At 42.9% G+C, this 22,022-nt stretch overlaps 1 pseudogene across 1 annotated transcript in view; it reads left to right on the top strand.

Annotated features, from left to right (window-relative positions):
- The window catches only part of LOC311231717 (ATP synthase subunit d, mitochondrial-like), a 53,569-nt pseudogene extending 36,442 nt beyond the window's left edge, over nucleotides 1-17,127 (top strand). Inside the window, exon 2 of the transcript in view lies at nucleotides 17,021-17,127. The product of the transcript in view is annotated as an ATP synthase subunit d, mitochondrial-like (transcript). The remainder of the gene's footprint in view (nucleotides 1-17,020) is intronic.
- The last annotated feature ends 4,895 nt before the right edge of the window (nucleotides 17,128-22,022 follow it).

Genomic DNA, 22,022 nt, shown 5'->3' with positions numbered 1-22,022 from the left:
ATATACAGGGGATATCAAACGATATACAAATACAATTAAATATATATATATAAATAAATATACATATTCGGTTTAATCTGATCCTTCACAACAGTATTGATGGCTATATTAATGGCAAAGTAAATAAACTCCCTTTGAAACGGTGACCGCTGTGTCATTTATGTTTAATGTAGACCTTTTTTTATTTGTACGTCAGCTCTTTAACTGCCAGAGTGGAGTGGACTCAACCTTGATGACTTGGACTAGGGTAATGGGAACTCGACTCGGGCTCTTCTTTGGTGACTCCGACTTGGGCTCGGACTCGAACACTGGGGACTCAAGACTCGACTCAGACTCGAGATTTAGTGACTCGACTACAACACTGGCTCAAACACTGGCTCTAGGCACAAATAACCTGGCCTAGAATTCTGCTCCATGTCATGTAGTCGAGTCACTAAATCTAGAGTCCGAACCGAGTCTTGAGTCCTCAGTGTTCGAGTCCAAGTCCAAGTCACCAAAGAAGAGCCCCAGTCGAGTCCGAGTCGAGTCCCCATTACCCTAGTCCGAGTCAGAGTCAGAGTCCAAGTCATCAAGGTTGAGTCCACTCCACAGATGTCTGTTGAAGTTTGAGGTTGTCCCGGTCTTCTCTTGGAACACACGTGTCTGCCTTTGCATGAAATTAAATAATGTTACGGTATTAATATAGCCATCAATATCTTATGCCAAATGATTAGTGCCTATTACAATTTATTTTTTAAATACATGACTGTATTTATCAATTCACAAGTCCGAGTCCTCGTCTGCACCTTCTGAGTCCGAATGCAGTCAATGCTCGAGTCTAAGTCCAAGTCCAAGTCATCAGTGCTCAAGTCCAAGTCTAGTCATGAGTCCTGAAAATCAGTCCAGAACTCTGACTCGAGTACTACAACACTGGTGTGTGGCGCCAAATTTGACATGGTGCATGAGCATTGGGAATGGGAGGGGGAAGGCGGGGGAAACACTGTCCGGTACCACCGCCTTGCACAAGGAGACTTTAGGTCACTTTTAGCAACGATTGGCATTAAATAATGCACTAGCGGAAGCATTTTGATAGATGGCTGCAATGTATCCAGGCATTTCACAACAGAACATGGGAGCGATATGGGCCTGTATTTATCAAGCATCCCCAAGTAAAGGTGTTGAAGTGTATATGGTCATGTGACCCGAGGAGCTCTTATACCCTTAGAGACAAGACTGTAGGTCTGATCTGGAAAGTGGTAGGGACACAAATCGAAGGGGGGGGGGGGTTGTTTTCCTGTCGCTATTAACTCTTAACCCTTGCACGGCAGTTGGTTATCTCGTTATGGCATGAATTGCCAAAGGAAGAAGTGGCTGAAAAGAAAACTTAAATGACAAGGATGTGCTCTTAGAATGAATGTAAAAATCTCACAAAATTCTTACCTGCTCACTTCTCTCTTCTCCCTACCTGGGTACTTTCTCTCTGTCTCAGTATCTCCTCTCCTCTATCTACCTGGGTATTCTCTCTGTCTCAGTGTCTCCGTCTCTCCTCTCCCTACCTGGGTTCTCTCTCTGTCTCAGTGTCTCCTCTCCTCTACCTGTGTTCTCTCTCTGTCTCAGTGTCTCCTCTCCCTACCTGGGTTCTCTCTCTGTCTCAGTCTCTCCTCTCCCTATCTGGGTACTCTCTTTGTCTCAGTCTCTCCTCTCATCTCCCTACCTGGGTACTCTCTCTCTCAGTGTCTCCTCTCTCTACCTGGGTACTTTCTCTGTCTCTGTCTCTCCTCTCCCTACCTGGGTTCTCTCTGTCTCAGTCTCTCCTCTCCTCTCCCTACCTGGGTACTCTCTCTGTCTCAGTCTCTCCGCTCCTCTCCCTACCTGGGTACTCTCTCTGTCTTCAATTCATTATGAATTGAAAATGGGGAGCCTGATGTAAACAAGATGAAAGTCTTTCTCTGGTCTGCATCCCCTTAACAATTGTGTGCATTGAGCCGTACTGTATTGTACCCATTCTGCAATCTGTTATTAAAGTTTTCAATCAATTCAATCAATCAATCACTCTCAGTCTCTCCTCTCCTCTCTCTACCTGGGTACTCTCTCTGTCTCAGTGTCTCCCCTCCTCTCCCTACCTGGGTACTCTCTCTGTCTCAGTGTCTCCTCTCCCTACCTGGGTACTCTCTCTGTCTCAGTGTCTCCTCTCTCTACCTGGGTACTCTCTCTGCCTCAGTCTCTCCTCTCCGTACCTGGGTTATCTCTCTGTCTCAGCCTCTCCTCTCCTCTCCCTACCTGGGTTATCTCTCTGTCTCAGTGTCTCCCCTCCTCTCCCTACCTTGGTTATTTCTCTGTCTCAGTCTCTCCTCTCCCTACCTGGGTACTCTCTGTCTCAGTCTCTCCTCTCCTCTCCCTACCTGGGTTAACTCTCTGTCTCAGTGTCTCCCCTCCTCTCCCTACCTGGGTTATTTCTCTGTCTCAGTCTCTTCTCTCCCTACCTGGGTACTCTCTCTGTCTCAGTGTCTCCTATCCCTACCTGGGTATTATCTCTGTCTCAGTGTCTCCCCTCCTCTCCCTACCTGGGTACTCTCTCTCTGTCTCCATCTCTCCTCTCTCTACCTGGGTACTCTCTCTGTCTCCGTCTCTCCTCTCCCTACCTGGGTTCTCTCTCTGCCTCAGTCTCTCCTCTCCTCTCCCTACCTGGGTACTCTCTCTGTCTCAGTGTCTCCTCTCCCTACTCTCTCTGTCTCAGTGTCTCCGTCTCTCCTCTCTCTGTCTCAGTTTATCCTCTCCCTACCTGGGTACTCTCTCTGTCTCAGTGTCTTAAATAAATTGTACTGTGATAATAATGATAATAATAACTTTATTTATATAGCACCTTTCATACATGGATTGCAGCTCAAAGTGCTTCACAGCAAATAGCATAAAATGAACATAGGCATAAAATGAGCACACATCCATGAAGTGCAGACATAAGAATAGTATAAAAGACAAACAAAGTAGTGTAATGTAGAAAGTGCAGACATAAGAATAGTCATAAAATAAGTACAATAAGTACAGTGTTGCTTGAAAGCATGTGAATGATGTGATGATGATTCACTGCACTAAAATTAAACATTTTAGTGCAGTTAGCACTTCTATCCATTTCACAATCTGCTTTCCAGTGTCCCAGATGAATGTAATTGCACTAAAATGAACATGCCTTGTTTTCCAGAAGATGGGTTTTGTGTTGATCTGTTAAGTGTTAAAACAATGACATGCAGCGTCACAGTCACCAGGCTTGTGCTCACAAAACTTGTTTGTCCGAGGGAAGCGACGGTTGTGATTGGAGGATCAGAAAAAGAGGGCAGGTTTGAGATAGATCTGTTCTGTCTGCCCTCTCTATAGTTAAGAGCCCTGTCTCCCTCGATCTCTCTACGCCCCTGACCCTGCTGCTCAGAGAACATCTTGTGGGACTAAACCATCCAAAACAAATCAATTTGACTTTGTATTTGTTTGAACTTGATTTTTGGAAAATCCCTAGTCTCCAGGGTTAAGGCAATGGTGGAACGAACTTCCCACCACAGTTAGGACAGCTGAAACCCGACCAATCTTTCACCGTTGACTAAAAACACACTTCTTCAATCAATATCTGAAATAAAAAAGATTTATTAAAAAGATAACAGTAGCGGCTGGGTGGCGCAGTGGACATTGCGCTCGTCACCAACGCAAGAGACACCGGGTTCGACTCCGGCTGTCGTTGTTGCCTCCGGCTTGGGCCAGCCATCATACTAACTCAATTGGCAGAGTTAGGGGGTGGAAGTCGATGGGTGGTAATCTGGACCTTGTGGACAGCGACTCCTACAGGTCGGTTGTGGACGCCTGCACAGCAGAGACAGGAAATGACGGGGGTAGTGTGAGCCTCCCACACGTTACACCTCGCCAATGAGAGTCCGCGCTGGCAGGTGAAAAGATGTGACAGACTGCCTCCTCGTGTACCGGAGGGGACACGTGATGCAAGGCTTCTATACTCCCTACAACCGGCCAGTGGTGGGCGTATGCGAGCAACGTTCAAGACAGGGGAGAGAAGAATTGGCACGATGGAATTGGGATGGGAGAAAAATAGAAAAAGAGGAGAAAAAGTGGATAAAAAAAATAAAATAAAAGATAACACTAACCTTACAGTCTTATAATAATAATAATAATAATAATAATAATAATAATAATAATAATAATAATAATAATAATAATAATAATAATAATAATAATAATAATAATAATAATAATAATAATAATAATAATAATAATAATAATAATAATAATGCATTTTATTTAAAGGCGCCTTTCTGAGAACCCAAGGTTATACTATCATGCACTCTTACTACTAATAATGTCTTCACTACTATGCACTCAACACTGCAGCACCCAAGTTGCAGCACTGTTTGATGAACATTGTTACTCAGCTGTAAGAGTTGTACCCTTTCTGCTGACTTGTCGTACAGAACTTGTAAGTCGCCTTGGATAAAAGCGTCAGCTAAATGACTAAATGTAAATGTAAATGTAAGGCTCAGGTTTATAAAACTTAAAGGTCCTGTTCCATTCTCTGCTTAGCCTACATGTGACAATAACATTTTGGGAGGACAGACAGCTAAAATTGGAATTCAAGTGAAGGCGAGCCTAGCGCCCCTTCCTACCCTGCGCAGTACAGGCGAGTCAAGTGAAGCGCAACAAACCAATGTATGATTTTTATTCTGCATATTCTATAAATAATCAGGACTCGAATAATTTTTTTAGTGAATTGTTATACAACCTCTTGTTACCATGGTAACTCATAGATGTCCTTCCATACAGTTCACAGGCCTGCAGGCCTCTGGACCTGGCGACACACAGACCAGCGCCGTCCATGTCCAGTGTCCCAGCGAATCAGCTTCTATCCCCAGGCCATCAGGAGGATGCTCAATGACTCTATGTAACATCAACCCACCCATCTAGAGAGTCACGTGACTACGGCGGTATGGCACGGTAGTTCGCTCTCGTAAGTGACAGACCAATTAAGTTATTATTTCACCTCTAAAGAAAGAAAAATCCGCGCAACTTCAGGAAAAGGTTTCAATACACTAGATGTGTGAATGACACGTCCTGGCAACCGTGCAGAGACAAGACTGTTGTCTAAGAAACGTGAAATCGATTGGCGTTCTGCCAAACAAATTATGTCAGACAAAGACACCCCTGCTTGGGCGTCGCACCTAATTGCGGAGGTATCTATCATCAAAGATTCATTCCAGCTAAGGTTTGATGAGCTCAGTGAATCGATCAACGGAGTAAAGAAGGACACACGGGCTATTCTGCAAAGAATATCCAACGCGGAGAACCGTATCGGAGCGGTAGAAGACCAGATGGCCGTAGACGGCAAAACTTTGAAAGACCTGACGGGAGACGTGGACTACTTGAAAACCAAATTAACCTACATGGAAGCGCAGAGCAAGAGAAATAACATCGTATTGGTCGGCCTGAAAGAGGGAGAGGAAGCCGGTGACCCGAATAATATGATTAATGGCATTCTGAGATACATCCTGGATTTAAAGGACACTGACCAGGTACCAGAGGTAGAAAGGCACCATCGGACTCTCCGACCCAGACCAGACCCATCGGCACCTCCTCGCCCGTACATTATACGGCTGCTGAGATGGAACGACAGACAGGACATCTTGAGAGCCGCGGGGAAGAAAAAGAAGCTGACATGGGGAGGAAGGCCGCTTCACGCATTCCAGGATCTACCCGTGGAAATTAAAAAGCAGCGCGCCGGTTATACCGACATCAAGAAGAAATTGTGGGACGCGGATGTCCGTAATGGTATACTGTACCCTGCGAGGCTGATAGTCACCATCGACGGCGAAACATCCATCTATAATAACCCCACGGATGCAGCGAAAGGATTGAAGATCAAGCTTCCTAATATTTTTGGTTAATGGACAGAGCATAGAGGTATGACACGCCCACCACTCACTGACAGTTGACAGTTGACAGCAGACATGACAACTGAGTTATTTAGTGTGGGTGATGACTTGAGCAAGATCCCGTGCAAGGTATGCAATGAACATTAAGGGCAGCCTCTTTCATTATACTGTTTATTATTATAATACATTTTTTTTTGGTTTGTGTGTATGTATGTATATATATATATATGTGTATATGTAGGTATATATATATTATTTTGTTTTCTGAGGTTATGTATTGCACTGCCCCTATAGTAATAATTTCGGATGCACGGATCATGCATTTAATTAAGGACATGGTCTGATCACTGCGTGCGGATAACTGTGTTTATCAGTTTGTTCACGGACAGGGGATGGACACAGGTTCTATCTCCCTTATATTATGTGTGTGCCCTTTTATTGGCACTTCTTGTATGGTTTGTTATGTGTTTTGTGTGTATTTCCCCTTGTTGGTGCAGACCATTGATAACTTCAACATATATTCAGTATTTTCCTTTTTATCCAACCTTTTCAACAAGCTAAAGCGCAATATAATTTTTGATGGCCACAATTAACATGATTAGTTGGAATGTAAACGGGGTTTCAAATAAAACAAAGAGATATAAAGTCATTAGTCATTTGAAATCCCTGGACTGTGATGTTGCGATGTTGCAGGAGACACATTTGAAGGATGAGGACTCTATTAAGTTGAGACAGAGATGGGTAGGCCAGGCCTACTCAGCACCAGGTACCGGGGCATCTAGGGGCGTCAGTATTTTAATAGCAAAACGACTGACGTTTAGACTATCTCAAAAAATTATTGACAAGGATGGCAGGTTTATCATTCTATCAGGTTTTTTACAAAATACTAAATGCACGTTAGTAAATGTCTATGCACCCAATATTGGTCAGGCCGAATTTCTATCCAAATTGAGTGTGGCATTATCTCATTTTGCGGCAGACCATATTTATTTAGGAGGTGATCTCAACCTAGTTAGTGACCCGGCAGTGGATAGATCGGGCCACCCACTCATATCAGATGGTGCATTGTCAGCAGCGCTCAATGAGTTGCAGGTATCTCTGGCTTTGACAGACATATGGCGGGTAGTAAACTCTCTTGCCCGAGAATATACTTTCTATTCACACGCTCATAATTCGTACTCAAGGATTGATTACTTTCTTTTTTCACAATGTACAGTTGAGAATGTGATAGAGTGCAACATCCATAATATTATAATCTCAGATCATGCCCCCATGTCAGTGCGCTTAGCTCTCTCTGTAAACAATCACAAAAGTAAACAATGGAGATTTAACAACTCTTTGCTAAAAGATCAAGAGTTTGTATCTTTGATAAATGAGAGAATAACTGAATTTATAAATATTAATCTAAAATCTGTCCCTTCAATACAAATGGTGTGGGAAGCATTCAAAGCAACTTGCAGAGGGTGGATTATTAGCTATTCTACAGCCAGAAAGAAGAAAATGATAATGAAGAAAAGCAACTTAATATTAGAACTTAAGGCTGTAGAAACACAACACATGCTTAACCCTGGAAATATACAACTGAAAAATACTATGTTGATTCTTAAGACAGAGTTGCAATCAATTATACATGAGGAGACAGCGTTTGCTCTTTTCAGACTCAGTAGGAAATATTTTGAATCAGGAGATAAAGCCGGTAAGATGCTAGCACTAAGATTAAAACAATTAGAAAATCGCCAATCAATACCATTTATATGTGATAGTACAGGTGCAGTTATTTATGAACAAACAGAAATTAATAAAGCTTTCAGTGATTTTTATAGTAAACTCTATCAGTCAGAAGGATCTAAAAAACAGGAAGACATGGATATATTTTTTAAGGACATATCCTTACCCACATTACAAGAGGTAGAAAGGGAGCATTTAGAGGGTCCTATCAGAGAATCAGAAATCATATCTGCCATGAACCTCCTTTCAACAGGGAAAGCACCAGGGAATGATGGATACACCTTAGAGTTTTACAAACAGTTTCAACACAGGCTAACCCCACTGCTTACACTAGTATTCAATGACATAATAGTTCATCAATCCATGCCTCAGAGTATGTGCCAGGCTACTATCTCTTTGTTACCTAAACCTGATAAAGATCACTCACAAATGGGTAATTATCGTCCCTTAAGTTTATTGAACAGCGATTATAAGCTATTTGCTAAGATCCTGGCCATGCGCATAGAGACAGTCATGCCTTCACTGATCCACCTTGATCAAGTAGGGTTTATTAAAGGCCGCCACGTTTCTAATAATATGAGGAGACTATTTCATGTCATGTCAAAAGCGGGCAACCTACAACAACCAGCGGTAGCTTTATCCTTGGATGCTGAGAAAGCTTTCGACAGAATAGAATGGCACTATCTGTTTTATGTTCTTACCAGATTCGGTTTTGGACCCACGGTCATACATTGGGTGATGGCGCTCTACAACAAACCACTAGCTTCAATTAAAACAAATGGCATTATATCTCAACCGTTTCAGCTATTCAGGTCCACCCGACAGGGTTGTCCGGTTTCTCCATCACTCTTCATCCTCGCCCTCGAACCGCTGGCATGTGCCATACGAGCAGAGGAGAAAATCACGGGCATCAATATTGGGGGGCATGACTTTAAAGCTAATCTGTATGCAGATGATGTACTATTAACACTAACACAACCCTGTCAATCAATCCCACAGGTGATGAAGCTGATTAAAGCATTTGGGGAGTTTTCAGGATATAAGGTGAACTTTAATAAGAGTGAAGCTATTCCTCTGAATAACCTGACCCATCCTTCACATATTGGTTCTGCCCCCTTACAGTGGAGATCACAAGGTATGAGATACCTCGGAATAAACATCCGGACACCTATAGACACGATTTTTGATTCTAATGGTCCACACCTCTTGAAGACAATTAGGGAGGATATTAAGAGATGGACAGTGTTACCCATTTCATTATGGGGTAGAGCAGAGATAATAAAAATGAATATTTTACCTAGAATATCATTTCTAATATCAGCTGTTCCACTCAAATTCCCCTCGTATTGGTTTAAAGAGATAAATAAGCTATTTACAGGTTTCTTATGGAGGGAGAAGACACCTAGAATCAGCTACAAGAAATTGATGAGACCAAGAAATAGCGGTGGACTTAGTATTCCGGATGTTTACTCATACTATCTCTCTTATAATGCCAGATTCCCCTTGTCATGGGGTTACATATGCAAGACCGAAATAGGCAGTTGGAAATGGATTGAGGAGAATATTTTATCAGAACTTAGTAAGACGGTATCCTTGGTATCATTATGGTTTCACCCCAAACCTAACTTTAAAATGGATAACCCGATAATAAGATTTTCATGTGAGATAATCAAAACCCTACAGAAACGGCTAGCCTTCAAAGGGATCTCTTTACCTTCATGCCCCATATGGTCTAACCCCCTGTTAATGGCTGGGGGCAGCACACTAGTAAATACTTCATGGCAGGGTAAAGGAATACATCAACTAGGACAGATTGTGAAGGATGGAGAGACGATACCTTTTAATGAATTGAAAGATCTGTATAATTTAAGAGATAGTGAATTCATGTTGTACTTTCAGTTGAGATCTGTAGTAAGATCAGTATCCATGAAAAATAGAGATATGGGGATACATAAGGATTTGGATGACAAACTAAGAAGGATCGCTTCAGAAAGGAGGTCAGTATCTAAGATCTATAGGTTACTCTCACTTAGCTCATCAGATGGCCTGGCCTCCATTAAACAGCAGTGGGAGAGGGATTTGAAGGTCTCCTTGACTGCTCCACAATGGGAGACGGTTTTAAAAAATACAACAACATCATCAAAATGTGTAAGATATAAAATGATACAATTAAAGGTAGTTCATCGAGCTTATATTACACCATGTAAAATTAAAAAAATGGATCAAGCCATCTCAGATTTGTGCTGGCATGGATGTGGGGAGGTAGGCACACTCATCCACATGTTGTGGCATTGCCCCACAGTGAAGAGTTTTTGGCACAAGGTCATTTTAAGACTATCCTCTATTCTCAGTGTTAAGATACCCTTATGTCCAAAAGTCTGCCTCTTGGGCATAGGGGTAGTTGGTATACAATCAGCACTTACGCAACGCATCATTACACTAGCACATATGTCAGTTAAGCGTACTATCATGATGAACTGGAAGATCCAAAAGCCAAATTGTTTCTGTATGGACACCTGGATGAGGGATTTCATGGACCTATTGACAATGGAACGAGCAGCCTCAACGCTCACTGAACATGACCATGGAGAGGACGGTCCCTGGATCTATATAAGGACATATTTGGAGAATACTTATGACTGAAAGCAGGAGTGTTTGATCTGCACCCCCCCCACCCCCCCCCATTTTGTTAGTATGTTTTGTCTGTATTGTACCGTTTGTGAGTTTTGTTTTGTCTGTATTGTACTGTATTGTATTGTTTATTGTTTGTGAGTTTAGTTTTGTCTGTATGGTACTGTATTTATGTTGAGCTGTTTTGTGTTTCAAACTATTAATTAAAAAAAAAAAAAAAAACCCACCCATCTACACATCCACATGCACACACTCACTTTAAGCAAACACTCACTTTAGACACTTTAATACTATACCATATTTGATCTATTTATTAAAGAGATTTGCACTACATCCATTACTCGTTTTTGCATTTTTTAAGTTTACATTTTTGTACCTCATTGTCTGCATTTTACTTCATTGTACATAGGTTGTACTTTTTGTACAAGTTTGTATATTGTATATTTGTATAGTGGTGGGACTTTATTTCTCTTTTACTTACTTTTTTTTTTACTGTATGAAGCACATTGTCAGGGGGCTCGTACAGAACCAAGCATTTCACTGTAATGTACATGTACTTTATACGTGACAAATAAAAGCAAACTTGAACTTGAAACTTGAGGTTATTTTCAACCTAAAAGCTATCCCCTCATCTAGCATCATTCCTTTTGCTTCTGGCCATAATCTTGTGGACCCATTATGGAGTGAGTCATGTTTTTTGGCACTCCGATTACCAGCATCTCCCCTCAGCCCAATAGGGCCTTTTATAAAACAAAATTGTGTAATCTTTAACACCGATATGTACACATACTGGTAACTTAGGCCTACATGTATTCTCTTAACCCATAGTGTTGAAATATGTAAAATAATAAAAACATGGTATCTCATTTAACTCCACTGACTCAATGCACAAATTATTTTAGATACCCAGTAAACATTCTTTCTTTTTTCTTTATTGTGATGATTGTGACCAGGGGTTGGTGGTCGGTTTCCACAGTTACTGGTTTTCCATAGACATAATCATTAAATTTCGAACATGCAATTTCCTTCTCTATTTCTAGAGTTCCTTCTCTATTTTTGTGCGTAGTGTGTTTCAGTCAGCGTACGTGACGCATAGGCAATTGGTCTGCCTTCCTGCAAGCATGCTGCTCCAAGTCCGTGTTGTGAAGCGTCGCAGGTGAGTGTGACTGATCGATGAACGTCATAGTACGACAGGACAGGTGGGCTAGACATGCCTCCCTTCAGAGTAGGGATGCACGATATTGCTTTTTTGACACAGATACCGATAACTTTATGCTCCTCAAGCCGATAACCGATATCGATAACCGATATTTATTGTATTATAAAAAAACATTTAATGTATATATATTTTTTGATCAAAAATTCTTTTTTCAACATGAAACAAAACATATCACAATACAATAATAATACATAAAAAGACTTCCCAGGACAATAACTTAACACCAACTTAAATGTGACCTAACCAGACAACAGAAACAAAAGCCAAGACAACAGTTTTGACTGATAAAGTGACTATATTTATTTTTCCAAATGAAAATTCACAATCCGTCAACAGCTTGTGGTGCATCCAACCTAAGACGCTCGAAGCTTTTTGTTCTTCTTTTTTCAAAGCGGAGCCTTGAAAAAGGGGCTTTGAGTGGACACATCACCACCTCACATCACCACCACAACAACGGGTCACCTGCGGCATCACCACCGCCACGGTGTTGGGGGCCCGCGACAACGGCGCGAGCACGCTTGTACCTATTGACGAGTCGTTTGCTAAGCCGCTAGCTTTTAAGCAGTCCTTGGTGGTGCAAATTAACCTGGCTACTACGGAGCAATAAGTGACTGCGTATTCAACCAAGGGTTGCATCACAGCCACGAAAGGGGCTAGCTTTGCTTAGCTCCTCGCGTCGTCGTGGGCTTCTAAGTTAACACAATAACACACCGTCGTGGCGGTGGTGATGCCGCAGATGACCCGTCGGGCTGGATGTATTGCAAGTTGTTGCCCTTTTCCCTCCTTGTGGAACTTCTGCATTTCATTTATTACAAATAGCAAGTGAACTTTTTCCTCTGAAAATCCGAGTACCGACGCGGTCATCTTTGTTGTTAAAACGTCTGCGCTGCTTCCAGAAACTTGCGTGGTTACGTCACAGCCAAGAAAGGGAGCGCTGGATTTGTGTAAAACGCCCTGTTCCTAAACCACACGTTGTCAGTCGTACCACAGTACTGACACAACGGGAGGAGCCTACAGACAAAACAAACGCACTTCATTCCAATTCACCCACACCGCATTTTTTTTTACCAAAAAATATATTATATTATCGGAGCTATTAATAACGTTATCGGGTTTATCGGGATGACGTCATAATTGCTGATATCGGCCCGATAATTATCGTGCATCCCTACTTCAGAGTGTCGTATGCATCCTGGTGCTGCTTTAGCAATGTCAATGTGTGAGTTGTCTCAGCGGAGCTGAAAGTTCGCTGAAGCCTCGGCTAAATTTCCCGAGGTAGTTGACCATGCCGAGAAAGCGCTGGAGTGCTGTGACGTCCTCAGGGATTGGCAGTTCGGCGATGCCTTTGGTCTTGGATGGGTCCGCTTTTAGGCCATCACTGGTAAACACGTGACCGACATAGCAGACCTCAGCCAGTCGAAACTTGCACTTGAGGGGGTTGAGTCTCAGATTCACCTGACGTGCACGGTTCAATATCTTCACCAGGTTTCTGTCGTGCTCTGCTACATCTCGGCCTCCGACAAGAATGTCGTCGACGATGATGGCACAGGGGAGATTTGCCAGAAAGAGCTTTTGGCGTCTAGGACTGAGAACACTGTTGCATTTGTCATTTGTGATGCGACTCAACAGTACGCATAGGATGGTGGGGACGTTTTAATGCTTTGTTGAGATCTCTGGGGTCGATGCAGATTCTTATGTCATCAGTTTGCTTTTTATTTCTGGCCACCATGGATGACACCCATTCCGTTGGCTCCGAGACGGAAACGATGACGCCTAGGTCTTTCATCCTGTCAAGCTCCGCCTTGACTCTGTCCTGCATGGCCAAGGGAATACGGCGTGCTGGACGGACGACGGGCTGTACATCTGGATCTAGTTTCATGGAGTATTTTACTGGTAGCTTGCCAAGTTTGTCCTGGAAAAGATCAGCATAGTCTGTAAAGATCTGATGGGGCAGGTTAGCATTGTCATTCACACTGAGTTGGTGAACCTCCTTGTTTAGTATTACTAGTTCCATGCGTAAGCATGCTGGTAAGCCTAGCAGTGGCTGGACGTTTCTCTCCACAATGTAGAACTGCAGTGCATATGGCTGGCCTGCTAGGTGACATGATAGTGTTACTGAACCCACAGTGTTGATCTGATCTCCTCCATAATATCAAGTTGGTGATTTTTGAACGGTCGATTTCTTCTCCTTTCTCCACATGTTTGAATGCATCATATGATATGACATTGCACCTTGCTCCTGTATCGACTTTCATTTCGATAGGCTTGCTATTTACATGAACAGTGGTAAATGCTTCACTTTTCCCTTTTGCATTACCGTTTATTGTGTCAACATTCTCCAGTGTTATTCCGTCCACATAGAATGATTCTTCATCGCTACCACTTGTGGCTTGTTCTGGTTCTTTTGATTTGATTTGATTTGATATTTTTTATTTTCGTGTCTTACATACAGATGTATGCCCAGCCCATATGGGCTTACAAGACACATAAAAATAAGTATATAATAATATACTTTACCAATTACTTAACAAATGTTCTAGTTGGTTGACGGATCTCCTTTGCCTCTGTGTGCCAGAGCGTTGCTGTGTTAATCTGCAACTGTTTTTGTAGTGGTTCCATTTCTTGCATGTGTGACATTGTTGACCATATGTAGGGCAAACCTCCCTCTTAGCTGCATGGCTGCCCCCACAATTGTTGCAATTTGTGATCTGCGTGTTATTTTCTGACTGTGGTTTCTGTCTTGTCTCAAATCTCTGTTTCCTTGAGACTCTGTGTTGCTAGCCCCTTTCGTGACTTTCGGTTTGCAAGCCTGGGGCTTTTGTGACCGCAGTCACTGATTCTCGCATCCCGATCACCCAGCAAAACAACAACCAAGCGTGATCGCGGGGCTCGGACTGGAAGCTCGGAGTTGCTAATAAACATTTTAAAACATTGTTAGGAAACACAAGTGGTACTCACAGTGAACTCTGGCAGCAAGATGGCGTCTTCTCCTTCTGCAACTTCTTTTGTCGCATGCCTGGTGCGCCAGCAATCACTGCGCTCCCTATCGGTCCCTGTTGGTCATTACCCCTAGGCCATTACAGGGTAGAATCTGCTGAGCGCGTCTCCTGTGTATTGTTGTAATGACCAACAGGGACCGATAGGGAGCGCAGTGATCGCTGGACGCACCAGCCAAGGTTCGCTCTGTGAGTACACTCATTTTATGGAAATGATTTAAAATGTTTATTAGCAACTCCGAGCTTCCAGACCCCATCGTGAAGCTGTGTTAAACCCATATTGTACGCTGGGTATCTTTGAAATTCAGATCTGATATGTTTTTGACACACTCCGAGCCCCGCGATCACGCTTGGTTGTTGTTTTGCTGGGTGATCGGGATGCGAGAATCAGTGACTGCGGTCACAAAAGCCCCAGGCTTGCAAACCGAAAGTCACGAAAGGGGCTACTGTGTTGCACGCTGTCAACTTTAGTGGACATTTGCGGTACTGCAGATAGTGTCTTTGTGTGCTGGTCAGACAGCTCGTGTATTCGACACACTGATATGGCCTTAGTTAGAGTCAGTTCACTATCATGCAGCAATACTTTTCTCAGACCATCGTCACTTATGCCACATACAAGTCTATCTCTGGTGAGGTCGTCTCGCAGTATTCCAAAACCGCAGCTCTTAGCTTTGATCCTTAAATCAGTAACGTATGATTCAATTGTCTCACCTTGGTTTTGGCATCTTCTGTTAAACTTGTGCCTTTCCATTGTAATGTTGGTTTGAGGATTGCAAATTTCCTGAAATTTTCTCTTTAAACATACTGGGTTCTCCTTAGACTCCGCGGGAGTGATGACATTTCCAGCTTCGCCGGGTGCTCTTACCTCCGCTGCGTATGTGAATGATCTCTCACGTTCAATGGCTTCTGATCCTGCCAGGTTGAGTACAATATACGCCTGTGTGCGGGCTGGTTTTTCAGAGTGTGCCGCGGCAATGAAAATGTCGTACTCTTGTTCAAACACTTGCCAGTTCTCCGCGATGTTCCCATTGAATACCAGGGGATCGGGTCTGCGGAATCCGTCTGCCATGACGACACTGTATGATAATGTGCGTGGCTAGTTAGTAGGCTACAAGTTCAACGTTAGCTTGTTAGCCTCTCAATCGATAAAAGAAATCATTCCTTGCTTTTTTATTTTCTTTTGTCATTCTCGAAACGTGCATAATCCAGTATGTCCGCTTTTACATCTGACACCATGTTGAATGACCAGACGGAGGGAATACTTTATAAAGTATTATGTTATTACCACGAGACATGGCTTAACACAAGCTCTACTGAGAGTGCACATTAAACAGTAGGCGGTATGGTGGCCGCTATAACCGTGTAAAGGCGTGTATCAAAAGGCATAGCGAATGCTCTACACATTGTGTATCCATAACTTCTAACCCAAGGATTACAAATGAGAAATCTGTAATGTCAAATAGAATGTATTTTCAGACGTGTATCAGTATGGTATGGTAAAAGCACACATTCGGCTGTTTCCAGGGACATTTAAGTGGCCGCCTCGATTGTATTGTAGCTTGGAGAGCTGCAGCCAACTCGACCACCTAACAAGTGCACTGGTGTTTGGATGAGGAATCTGGCGTCGCAGCTCGGCCAACTGTGTGACAGAGGAAGCCACAGAGAGAACCCACGCACACACACGTCCAAACAACGGACAAACCAACCAATGAACAAACCCCTAGAGAAGCACCTAAAAACACCATGTACTCAATAGTGGTCCAGAGAAGAGATGTTTTGGTCAGAATTGATCATTTAATTCATTGGAAATAAGCAGGAGTATCCTTTTTAAATTTTAAAGTGTGGTTGTTGAGGTTTTTGCTCATCATAGGCAATCAGTGTTATGTCTTCTGCAAACAACAAAAGCGGATTGACTTACACTGGCCGCGTGGCTCAGTACGAGCAAGAGGACAGAGCCTGAGGCATAGTCACTGCTACCGGCAGTATGAGGGCTTGTGTTAGCACTGCTACCTGCTGTATGAGGGCTTCTGTTAGCACTGCTACCTGCTGTATGAGGGCTTCTGTTAGCACTGCTACCTGCTGTATGAGGGCTTGTGTTAGCACTGCTACCTGCTGTATGAGGGCTTGTGTTAGCACTGCTACCTGCTGTATGAGGGCTTGTGTTAGCACTGCTACCTGCTGCATGAGGGCTTGTGTTAGCACTGCAACCTACTGCATGAGGGCTTGTTAGCACTGCTACCTGCTGCATGAGGGCTTCTGTTAGCACTTCTGCCTATACTGTATGAGGGCTTGTTAGCACTGCTACCTGCTGTATGAGGGCTTCTGTTAGCACTGCTACCTGTATGAGGGCTTGTGTTAGCACTGCTGTATGAGGGCTTGTGTTAGCACTGCTACCTGCTGCATGAGAGCTTCTGTTAGCACTGCTACCTGCTATATGAGCACTGCATGACATCACTGCTACCTACATGACGTTTAATTTAGAAAATCAACACTTAATTTTATTCCTGCTTCTCTCTCTCTCTCTCAACATGATTTCCTTTGACCAGATGACCATCGAGCATCTCAACGAGGCTTTCCCTGGACCAAGTTGGACAAGGTCAAGTACCCCTACTGGCCACACAAACCCATCACCAACCTGGAAACTCATGACTAGAAACTTGGACCACAATATAGAAGAAAATGTATGAAGCACATTCTCAGGGGCTCATACAGAACCAATGTACTTTATACATGACAAATAAAATATAAAATCTGAAATGGTGAAGTGGCTGCTGTTGAGTTATTATCTAACACCACTAGAGGGCAGCACATGCACATGTCTTCTGCAAACAACAAAAGTGCATTCTCCACTTGCACAACCTAAAAGTAGGCACTTCCGGCTGACTTCCGGTTGCCAATGGTACTTCCTGTCCCATCCAAATACATTGGTTTTAGCTACTTTTCTCCCCTTATTTAAACAACTTTGTCGTCACAGAGAGGCAATGAAACGTTTGTATTATTATAGTATAGAATGTATTTAATAAGCAAACGTTTGTCAGCAGGGTTTTTGGGCTGTATTTCATGTAAAAACGTTCACTGTTAGTTTACTTTCTCACGCTAATTAAGGCTAATACTGGCTAACAGAAGCTAGCGGAAAAAACGACGCCACAAAGTATTGTTTATAGTGCATTTCTTGCCACCTTATAGCATTTGTACATTTGTATGACAGTCTATAATGCTCCCGTGAGGTTTTTCCGGACGTTTTGGTAATGATTTTCACTATAAAATCATATTTCTAAATGACAGGAAGTTGATAAACTGTCCGGAATAGCTTTGAGCTAACTATCTTTGCCGATGCATTGCAAGAAACGACGCCGCAAAGTATTGTTTATAGTGCATTTCTTGCCACCTTATAGCATTTGTACATTTGTATGACAGTCTATAATGCTCCCGTGAGGTTTTTCCGGACGTTTTGGTAATGATTTTCACTATAAAATCATATTTCTAAATGACAGGAAGTTGATAAACTGTCCGGAATAGCTTTGAGCTAACTATCTTTGCCGATGCATTGCAAGAAACGACGCAACGTTAGTTGTTCAAAACATTACCCGTCTATATAATTTGTTCCTCAACATTAGCTTCTAACTGTAGCAGGCTGCAGCTTGCTGGCTAACGTTAGCTTCTAACTGTAGCAGGCTGCAGCTTGCTGGCTAACGTTAGCTTCTAACTGTAGCAGGCTGGAGCTTGCTGGCTAACGTTAGCTTCTAACTGTAGCAAGCTGCAGCTTGCTGGCTAACGTTAGCTTCTAACTGTAGCAGGCTGCAGTTAGTTTACAAAACATTACCCGTCTATATAACGTTGAGGAACAAATTATATAGACGGGTAATGTTTTGAACAACTAACGTTACGTTTAGAATGGAATGTATCGGCAAAGATCGTTAGCTCAAAGATATTCCGGACAGTTTTCATCAACTTCCTGTCATTTAGAAATATGATTTTATAGTGAAAATCATTACCAAAACGTCCGGAAAAACCTCACGGGAGCATTATAGACTGTCATACAAATGTACAAATGCTATAAGGTGGCAAGAAATGCACTATAAACAATACTTTGCGGCATCGTTTCTTGCAATGCATCGGCAAAGATAGTTATCTCAAAGCTATTCCGGACAGTTTTCATCAACTTCCTGTCATTTAGAAATATGATTTTATAGTGAAAATCATTACCAAAACGTCCGGAAAAACCTCACGGGAGCATTATAGACTGTCATACAAATGTACAAATGCTATAAGGTGGCAAGAAATGCACTATAAACAATACTTTGCGGCGTCGTTTCTTGCAATGCATCGGCAAAGATAGTTAGCTCAAAGCTATTCCGGACAGTTTTCATCAACTTCCTGTCATTTAGAAATATGATTTTATAGTGAAAATCATTACCAAAACGTCCGGAAAAACCTCACGGGAGCATTATAGACTGTCATACAAATGTACAAATGCTATAAGGTGGCAAGAAATGCACTATAAACAATACTTTGCGGCATCGTTTCTTGCGCTAGCTTCTGTTAGCCAGTATTAGCCTTAATTAGCGTGAGCAAGTAAACTAACAGTGAACGTTTTTACATGAAATACAGCCCAAAAACCCTGCTGACAAACGTTTGCTTATTAAATACATTCTATACTATAATAATACAAACGTTTCATTGCCTCTCTGTGATGACAAAGTTGTTTAAATAAGGGGAGAAAAGTAGCTAAAACCAATGTATTTGGATGGGACAGGAAGTACCATTGGCAACCGGAAGTCAGCCGGAAGTGCCGACTTTCAGGTTGTGCAAGTGGAGAATTGACCTACACTGGAGCATCCAAGGCCCGCGTGGGTCAGTACGAGCAAGAGGACAGAGCCTGAGGCATAGTCACTGCTACCTGCTGTCTGAGGGGGGGTCATCCCTATATTCCCCGGGTCCTATGTTCCCCGGGTTCTATGTTCCCTGCTTTTTCAAAAAGAAAAAAAAGGGTCCTATGTTCCCCACTCCCGAAATAAAGGTTCTATGTTCCCTGGTCCCGCCCGCTCCCGAACAAAAAAAGGGTAATATGTTCCCCGCTGAAATAAAGGTCCTATGTTCCCCGGTCCAGACCGCAGCTCCAGAAAAAGGGTCCCATGTTCCCCGCTGAAATAAAGGCTTGCCAAATGTCCGTCAGTCACTCAAGTATTTCATCATGCACCTGATGCGCTCTGGTGTTGTGGATAGTTGAGGATATATGCGAGTTACGTGAATACGTGAATATAGCTACGCCGGGGGCGTGAATATTAAAGGCAACCAACTTGTGTTCGGCTTTGTGGCCAATCAGAGAAACGCTGAACGAAAAGCTGAACACAAGTTGGTTGCCTTTAATATTCACGCTGCCCGCGGACACAAACCTTCAATACGCATTAAAAGCTCCGTCTTTTAATACACACTTATATCATACAGTAACGTCAAATAAGATATTGAAAGATAAAGGATGAAGTTACAAAGGGAAAAGGGCAAAAGCAATTACTCTTTGACAATGCTACAGCGCACAATAAAAAGAAAAGATCCAGGCGGAATTAAATATGCCATAGGAGTAGAATGGTTTTCAAATCGGAGCAAAACAAGCTTAATCCGCTTCAAGAAGACGCATGACATTGGGTATATACTAATTACAACAAGACATTAATTAATTGCATTGGTTACTGTTCACATGTGTGGTGCCGTAGTCAAGGCCAGATTAAGACTTCAGAGGCCCCTGGGCCAGATTCTTGTGGAGGCCCCCCCACACACACGTGCACGCACGCACAGTGGCGTTTTTATATGTCACTTTAAAAAATATATAGAATACCGTAATTCCTCTAATAGTAACCCCGGCTTGTATTTGTTTCAACTGTAGTGGATACCAGGCTTGTATTAAGAGGAGGCATGTATAAGAGAGAGGCCTATATTTCTAATTTTCGTATCTCTTTTATTTTTTTTACTGAATGAATGAATGAAAACTTTATTTAACAGATTGCAGATGGGTACAATACAGTACGGCTCAATACACACAATTGTTAAGGCAGGGGATGCAGACCTGAGAAAGACGTTTGTCTTGTTTACATCAGGGTCCCCCATTTTCAATTCATATAGACATTTATGACATACACAACATACATGACATTTATGGCATAGGGACATATAGGTATTTAGTACTAGTACTAGTGTGTAGTGTGGAGGCCCCTAGTCACGTTATTTCTAAACCTAGCCGCATTTCTGGCAAGACGCTCTCTGATTGGCCGATGCCTGTTTCTACACTGGTTAAGCTTAGGCACTCTTTCGAAGTTGGTTAAGGTTAGAGTTTGTCTTAGAGCGTGACGGGCTGACGGCAAGTTCTTTCGACGGTTAAGCTTAGGCACTCTTTCGAAGTTGGTTAAGGTTAGAGTTTGTCTTAGAGCATGGCGATAGAACGCCAGGTAGTTTGCAGGCTGTTTGACGAGGAAATGGGCAAAGACACAGCTCGTCACGCGATTGGGCAAACATGTCAGTGGCCAATCAGAGAGCGTCAGTCAGTGCCAATCATTCAGTGTCACAGTATGACATCGATCTCCAAAATAAGAAAAAAAAATAACTAAAATGTGGGGTGACGAGGGGCATCCAAAAATGTTTAAATAAAAAGTTAAAAAAAAATAAACAAATATTTGGGGCCTCTAGTTTTTTTTTTTTTTTTTTTGATGCCCCTCATCACTCGAGGCCCACGGGCCGCGGCCCGGTCGCGTGTAACTGTTCCGCAACAGTAAGTGACTTCCGGGGTAGGCCTGATTGGCCCCGACAGGCACGTGACGCGCAACTTTCTCTGCCGCGCGGCAGAGCTTGCGGAATGATGTAACCGTCCAAATCCGCTATGACTTTCATTCAGTGCTTTAGCTCACCTCGCAGAGCAGTGGTCCTGCGATCCTGCGGTCCGTTGTTGACGAGTTCGAATCCCACAGAATTTTTTTTTTTTAACGTGATTTTTTTTTTAACGTGTATTCTTTCGCCGGTTAAGGTTAGGCATGGTTAAGGTTAAGGTTAGGCATTGTTTCGGAGTTGGTTAAGGTTAGAACGGTTAAGTTTAGGCGCTGTTAAGGAGCTGGTTAAGGTTAGAGTTTGTGTTAGAGAATGGCAATATTCTTTCTATGGTTAAGGTTAGGCATGGTTAAGGTTAAGGTTAAGGTTAGGCATTGTTTCGGAGTTGGTTAAGGTTAGAACGGTTAAGTTTAGGCGCTGTTAAGGAGCTGGTTAAGGTTAGAGTTTGTGTTAGAGAATGGCAATAGACAGCCTATTTCCGCGCGACAGCTCTCAGCAGCCTCGTTGCGCGTCCTGAGTTTGCCGCGTCACGTGCCTGTCGGGGCTAATCAGGCCTACCCGGAAGTCACTTACTGTTGCGGAACCGGTACACGCGGCCCGGTCGGCCCGGTCGTTAATCCGGCCCTGGCCGTAGTCGCCATCACAGTCATATTTAAGTAAGGATAGTTTGAATGACACTTCAGCACCAAGGCGCTGTCCACCTGGTGAGAAATAAGCCAATAGTATCCAGCT

The sequence above is a fragment of the Notolepis coatsorum genome (assembly GCF_963971535.1).
Source record: "Notolepis coatsorum genome assembly, chromosome: 7".
NCBI classification, from domain to species: Eukaryota; Metazoa; Chordata; class Actinopteri; order Aulopiformes; family Paralepididae; genus Notolepis; species Notolepis coatsorum.
Note: the sequence above shows the minus strand (reverse complement) of the source record. Positions and strands in the feature narration are given on the sequence as shown.